General features: G+C 34.4%; 1 protein-coding gene across 4 annotated transcripts in view; it reads right to left on the minus strand.

The window, feature by feature from the left end:
* The window catches only part of SNX13 (sorting nexin 13), a 139440-nt gene that overhangs the window by 127920 nt on the left and 3464 nt on the right, over positions 1–8056 (minus strand). The gene's annotated exons all lie outside the window — the stretch shown is intronic.

Below are 8056 nucleotides of genomic sequence, written 5' to 3' on the forward strand. Positions count from 1 at the left end.
TGAACCCAGTGAGCCAAGATTGCACCACTGCACTCCAGCCTTGCTACAGAGCAAGACTTCATCTCAAAAAAAAAAAAAGAAAAGAAAAGAAAAGAAAAGAAAGAGTGTAAGGTTAGGGAAAAAACCCTGAGAAAGCACGCTTGTAAGCCTGTAGACACAGAGAAGAATAATGAAGACAGAAAAGAAGAAAAAAAAAATACACAAAGCATCAGTGACAAGAGAAAAAGAAAAAAAAAAAGGAAAGCATACAGTGTAAGTATAGAAAGGAATAGACATAGATTCAACCACAAAGGACCTTGATGGCATAATCTCCAACTAAGTACAATGTTACTGCAACAGGAGGAACACCGCCCTCCTTGATTATAATAGTTTATTCTATTATTATGTGTACCACGATAAGCATCTGTTGCACAGAGACTGAAATTATGTATATGTTTAATATTTACAATTTCATTTATATCAGTACAAATTTTACTTGTATAACTTAGCCCTAAGTCTCATTACCTACTGCACAGTACTATTAACACCACTCAAGTCAACTACATATTTTTTAAGGATTTTTAAGACTCCTCATCTTTCTGTTCTAAGACAATTCAATAGAAGAGCTTATATAAATTGAGAGCCACTTTACATAAAACTTTATCAAATTGACAAGAACCATAGTACTTCTCATGTCAGAAAACTGTACAATAATAGCATTTTAAAAGCATAATATGCAAGTGCACTAAAATCTTTCCTTTCCATTTTACAGTAAGTTTTAGTGTCCAGAAGAAACATATTGGTTAGCCAAAAATTCTGGTTATGATCATATTACACAGGTGTCATCCCTTTTGATTTCCTCCTGAAATTCAGTCTAACTCTCGCTCTTAGCATTCACTTTGGAAATGTAATACTTAAAAAAGTTAGTAAAAACTGAGATAGAAAGTAAGAAAAGAATTAGATTATCTGGATCATAGAGGATTACACTGACATTTCAACACTATCCCAATGAAACAAAGAACACTAAAACAACTTCAAACATATTAAATTCTAAGTTTTGAAAATAAACCACTTGCTATTTATATCAGAGGAAATAAGAATAAAGCCTAGGATTTATTGTTACTGTAGGAAACACTGCACAGTACTTGAATCACTTCACTTAATACTCACAACAACTCTATGAGGTTAGTACCATTAACTTATAAGTCATATATATGAGAAAACCGAGGCTCAGAAAGTTTAGGAACTTTTACAAGGTCAAAATGCTCAGAAGCGAGAAAACTTAGATTCAAATCCAAATAATCTGACACCAGCCATCACTCTTAACCAAAAGTATATATTTTTATTCAGAAATTAGGAATATTTGGTTTGGGATTAGAGAAATATATACACATACATAAAAAAGATGATTAACACTAAATCCTAGTAAAAGATAATCTAACTTTCATTGTCACATAAATTTTGTGTTAGTATCTATTATAGGATTGAATATTCTGAGGTACTGACATTAATTTCTGGAGTTCTGGATTCATAAAATACATTTTTAATGAATCATAAAATACTCTCAAGCCTATCTGGTTTTTCTAAAACCTTTACTCAACCAATACTCACTATTCGTAAAGTACATTATTTCAGTTTCTTTTCCTGTATCTTTGTGGTGTTCCACTCTTCAACTCCTGGGCCACAGAGCACTACAGGACCATGGCCCATTAGGAATCAGGCTGCACAGAAGGTGGTGAGTGGCGGGTGTTACCGGCAGGGAGTGGGCTTTACTGCCTGAGGTCGGCCTCCTGACAGATCAGCAAGGACAGGTGATTCTCATAAGAGCATGACCGCTATCGTGAATTGCACATGCAAGGATCTAGGCTATGCTCCTTATGAGGATTTCATGCCTGATAATCTGAGGTGGAACAGTCTAATCCCCAAACCATTCCCCTCAACTGCTGTCCGTGGAAAAATTGTCTTCCACAAAACCAGTCCCTGGTGCCATAAAGGTTGGAGACGGCTGTTCTAGCCCATTTATTTTACTTTCCTGACTCCCACCAGGATTAAGACTATTGCAATACTTTAAGTATTGAGCACTTAGGTACCGTACAAGAAAAAGATCAGATGTTAGTAATTAACACCAGATGTAAAATAGCTGATTATATTAATAGTTGCAGTCTGATTAAACACCAATTGTGTTTCTCAGCCGAGAAAAAATTCTGAGAAAAAAAAGCTATCTCAAACTTGGGAAGACAACAAATTGCAAAATACAATATTACAGCCTGGAGAAACACCAGGTAATACAATATCATATCTAAAGTCAGACCATTATTTCCTAATATTTATGTAAGAACAAAAATAAGGTGAAATTTTATTTCATATTTAACTCTTCCTCTAAACTTGCACAACTTCAGTTTTATAATTTCCAAGCTTCACATGACAACGAATCCAAAGGCCATTCTCCACACATGCATGTTGTCACACAACTCTAGCCTGAAAATAAAAGAAATCATAAAACAAAGAATCATAACTCTTTCCTATGCTAAGCCAGTAAGGCTAAAAATAGCCCCCAAGTTTCAGGAACAAAAACAATTCAGGTTTAAATGGAGTAAGAACCAAGGATTCTCCAACAATGCACTGTTAAGGTCAAGAGCAAAGCTGGATTCACCTTAGGGTCTTCACAGATGCATCAGAATAAAAAGATCGCTTAGGAAATCAGAGAAAACAGTGCAGTAAGTCAACAATGGTGAATTATTCCAGTTGATGTACATGATCCTTTCTTAAGTATATTTATAGATCATTATTCTACTTTAACAGTTGAACAGAACAGAATCATCTTATTGAGCTTTTCTGGTATATATTATTTCTGAATATTTCCAACAATGTTGGAGACAGAGTATTGTTAGGTCGTTCGCCCATCTATAATTCTGTTGTATTATTGAACAGAGAGGCATTTTAGTCAAGAGACTATGGTAGCAGCTGCCTTCCTTAAAAATGGACCCCCAAAAATTTCCAACTTTGAAATCATGGCCAAATTTTTACTGATATAAACTTTCAAGGTAGCATTAAAGGTCATATAAACTGCAACACTCAACAAAGTGACTTGATGAAAATCAGCATTATTGTACTATTATAAACAAAGCTTTCTTTAAGTGTATCTAGTTTAGGAATTAAATTTTAAATAATATTCACAAAATCATAATAAATATCAAGTAGGAAGAAATACAAAATAAAATCCGACTCCTTTTGGCATTTATAATTGGTTCTATCAAAATAACAACCTAATCAGATTTTTCCCTGTAGGAAAAATTAAGACAGAATTACATTCCTAACTAAAAGCCTCAGATTCAACATTTGTCTCGTTGCTCTTAAACACAATATTCAACCACAGTGTACTTACTATATAAAATGTCTAATGAACACAGATAGTAACCATTCCTTTAAGGGCAATTAATGTGATAGTTTAAATTTATCGTTGACAATTTCACCTTAGTAATTTTTCACTTTAATCTTAATTTTTCTTGAGCAAATATTCAACATTCATTCATTCAACAGATAGTAGCATATGCTAAGTATCAACCTCTATTCTAGGCTCTGGGAATACAACTATGAGGCCCATCCTCAGGAGTTTACACTATTAGGGAAAAACATATAACAAGCAAATAAATAAACACATAACACATGGAAGTGGGAATCCCAGGATCAAGTATTTTCTTTTACCACGCTGACTCTTCAATTGCAAGAAATCTATTTCAGAGCTGCTGTCTCATCCAAACTAGTAGATTTACCAGGGGTTGTAAAGCTAACTCAAGTCATATTTATCTTTTAATTATATTCTCCAGTCTTTTCCCATCTTAACTTTTCACCCCTTACTGGTATCACTTTATTCAGACAAAAGACCTTGAGGCTTCCACTTTGATGGCCTAAGTGGTACAATGTTAAATTTAGCGCTGATAGTGATTTCTGAGGCCAGGTTTCCCAACTGACTCACCACTTCAACACCAGAATTTATTAGCATATGCCTAGCACCAAGTAGGCATATTCATGTTTGGTGAACAAATTAATCCATAAAAATCAATCTCCAGCACAAGTTGTAATCAAAACCTTATAAACATCATCCTTAATAACAGCTTTTCCTTTTAGGGATTTACCAAATCTGATTAAAAATAAAAGATTTCTCCTCCCACAAATGTTTGAGAATATGTACAGACAAATGACTGGAAACCCTCAAATAAATCACCTTTTTCAAAACATTTTTTAGAACTTTGCTTTAAGGTGGCCAGGCAGGGTGGCTCACGCCTGTAATCCTACCACTTTGGGAGGTGAGGTAGGTGGATCATGAGGTCAGGAGATCGAGACCATCATGGCTAACATGTTGAAACTCTGTCTTTACTAAAAATACAGAGAATTAGCCGGGCATGGTAGCATGTGCCTGTAGTCCCAGCTACTCAGGAGGCTAAAGCAGAAATGCTTGAACCCTGGAGGCGTAGGTTGCAGTGAGCTGAGATCACGCCACTGTACTCCAGCCTGGGCCACAGAGTGAGACTCTGTCTCAAAAAAAAAAAAAAAAAAAGAGAGAGAGCAAACTTTGCTTTAAGGCATGCTTTGAAATCGGTTTACCAACCACACAAGAAACTATCCCCTTTTTACTAATTTGCAAAAAATGCTCTCAGTCTATTTTTTTCTTTCACTTCTTTTAGTCTATTCCTCACCTCCCCCGTAACTGCACTAATAGCCAAGGGACTCCCCTCCTAATTTACGCTGAGGACCCATCCACCTATCCCCCAAGAAAATAGTGAGCAATAAACCTTGATAGAGCCTAGGATTTAAATTCATCAGCACAAGGCACATACAGAAAAACAAAAAAAGATGTATTAACTACTAATATTTGTATAATGACTGACAATTTACAAAGTTATACCCTCCATCATCTTATATGACCTTCATAACAATGTGAGAACAGTGAAAAAAGTGCTATTATCCCAATTTTACACAACAGGAAATTAAAGCTTAGAAAGTTCAAACTATTTCCCCAACATCCCATCATAAATAAGTGGTAAAGTTGAGCATCATCCTTTATAATGCTTAACATATAGTTTTTAGTGTTGCCATAGGTATAATCTGTTGATAGACATAGTATTTATCACTGCAACTCCAGTCTATTTATTTAACTTCAAACACTTTTAAAATGTTACAAAGTTTAAGAGCTATCTGCTTGCTTCAAGATTCCTTCTCCTTACATATATTTAAGGCATTGTATCATCAAAATTAAACCTGACTCTGAAATAGCAGTCGATTCCAGATTACAATCAATTGAGGAGGTACTTCATGGTCTGGGAAACCACAAAATTTCAAAGCACAGTTTTTAAAAAGCCATAATCTGACAGCCTCACTCAGGGAAATCTGTAAAGTCATTGTGGTGAACAATTTTAGATGTCTGCTTAACTAGATTAAGGAATACCTAGAAACCTGGTAAAGCACTACTTTGGATGTGTCTGTGAAGATGTTTCCAGAGAAGACTAAGATTAGCACATGAATCTGAGTGGACTACCTGGAGACCTGCCTTCCATGTAGGCAGGCACCATCCAATCTGCTGGGGCCCAAAGATAACAAAAATAGAAAGTTGTGTATCTCCTGGGGCTGGCATACATTTTTCCACTCCAGAACTTGGATTAAAGTGTAACCATACACGTGATAAGGGGTTAACAGACAAAATATAAAAGGAACTCAATTCAATTTCAAGAAAATAACTCATTTTAAAAATGGGCAAAGGACTTGAACAGACATGTCTCAAAAGAAGACATACTTCTGGCCAACAAATAGATGAAAAACTGCTAAGCATCACTAACCATTAGGAAAATGCAAATTAAAACCACAATGAGATATCACCTCACACCTGTTAGAATGTTTATAATCAAAAAGATGAGAATTAAGTGATGCCATGGATGTGAAGGGAATTCTTGTACACTGTAGGTAGAAATGTAAATTAGTACAAACATTATGGAAAATGGTATGTAGGTTCCCCCAAAAACCTAAAAATAGACCTACCATACAATCTCTCTTCTGGGTGTATTTCCAAAAAAATGAAACGCAGTATTATTAAAAGGATGTCTGCACTCCCAGGTTCACTGCAGCACTAGTCACAAAATCCAAGATATAGAATCAATCTAAGTGTCCATCAATGGATAAAGGGATGAAGAGAATGTAGTATATAGATACAATGAAATACTAATTGGGCTTAAAAGAGAAGGAAATTCTGTCACTTGCTACAACATTAATGAACATGGAGGACATCATGCTAAGTGAAAAAAGCCAAGCATGGGAAGACAAATACCACATGATCTGACTTACATGTGGAATCTTAAAAAGTCGAACTCACAGAAGTTGACAGCAGAATGATAGATACCAGGGCCTGGAGAAGGAGCAATGGGGATATACCGCTCAAAGAGTACAAAATTTCAGATACAGAGAAGGAAGAAATTTTTATATCAATTAAATAACTGTCAATAATAATGTATCATATTTTTAAATAACTAAATTTCAAGTGTCTCACCACAAAAAATAAGATGATATGTTATTCAGCTGCATGAAATCACTCTACACTCCACACATTTCAAAATATCACACTGTACCCCTTAAATGTATACAAGTATGACTGTCAATTACAATATTAATTTTCAAACAATTATTTAAGAATGTTTATCAATATTCCTCTCGGTTTGTCAAAAGATGCCAAGTAAGGTGTGTGTAGAGTGGCAAGCCAAACTCATTTTAGATACTGATGTCCTTCCACTCCCATTATAAAATTCCTTTCCTAATCCTTAACACCCTCTGAATGCCAGTGGAGCTATGGACTTCTTGATCTGGTTAGTAGCTCTTGCAATGTCATTAATAATTAAAGAAACAGCTTATTTAGCTTAAGGATTAATTTACCTCAAGAGTATTTCTATTACAAATATATTAATCAACAAAACCAAGTAATAATATTTTACTAAGCGCTTACAGGCAAGACAACTGTGTGTGAATGTGTGTGTATATGTGTGTATTCAAAAGGAGCCATGGATGTCCAGGGAGCCTGTCTTGATACATAACTCATCACTCAGGATTTCTCAAAGTGAAATACAAGGAAGTATTTTCATTTCCATGGTTAAATGACTTTGCAATATGCTGTAAATTATATCATCTTCTTTGAAAATAAATCACCTATCAAAAGCTATGGGAAGTCCTCCAGAGAGGAAACCTATTAACTTTCTTTAGGCAAATATCCTCCAAATTTATTTGAACCACAAAATCTTTTACTTCCTTAACAACTATTAATGTCGAACTTCTCAAAGTGCTGCAGTTTATGCCTTTTCCCATTTATAACAGATCTGTTAACTCTGAGAATCACTGTTAATATTGAAAAATCAACAAATCTGGATGGAAGTTACAACATAAATACAACCTATTTTTATTTAATAGTCACTTAATGATACACATTTACAAATAAACAACTAATAACTTTAAATAACTATACTTTTATTATTTTTAGAAACACATGACAAGTGACAACAGGCTGATAACTGGTTTTTATGCAAAAACAACCAAACACCACAACACTGAAAAGTATTCAGCACATTTTCCTACATTTCTTACCTTTAGTTTTCTGTAATTATAAATGCTCAGTAATGTAAACCTAATTGCTCATGAATTATCAGGAAAAGTTAAAACTAATTGCTCTTGAAGTATCAAGAAAAGTTTAAAAGTGTGTTTGTTGAAAATTCACCGATAAAAAAATTCATTATCTTCTAATGCTGTGAAAACTCAGGGTCATTAAAACAAATTTTCAGGTAAACAAACATCCCATACCCTAATTTGGATAGATGTAGTTTACTGCTAAAAGAAAGAAAGAAGAGACAGACAGAGAGAAAAGGAAAGGAAAGAAAGAGAAAGAAAAAGAAAGAAGAAAAAAGGGATAGAGGTAAGCTGAGTATTAAACAAATAATTTTCAAGTACACTATGACAAATTTTTTACAATGTATAGCAGGAGTCACATTAGGAGTCAGAAGTCCTAACAGAAGCAAGAATAGAAGGGGAAAAAAATCTAACAGGA

This window comes from Cebus imitator, unplaced genomic scaffold (assembly GCF_001604975.1).
Source record: "Cebus imitator isolate Cc_AM_T3 unplaced genomic scaffold, Cebus_imitator-1.0 Scaffold45, whole genome shotgun sequence".
Lineage (NCBI taxonomy): Eukaryota > Metazoa > Chordata > Mammalia > Primates > Cebidae > Cebus > Cebus imitator.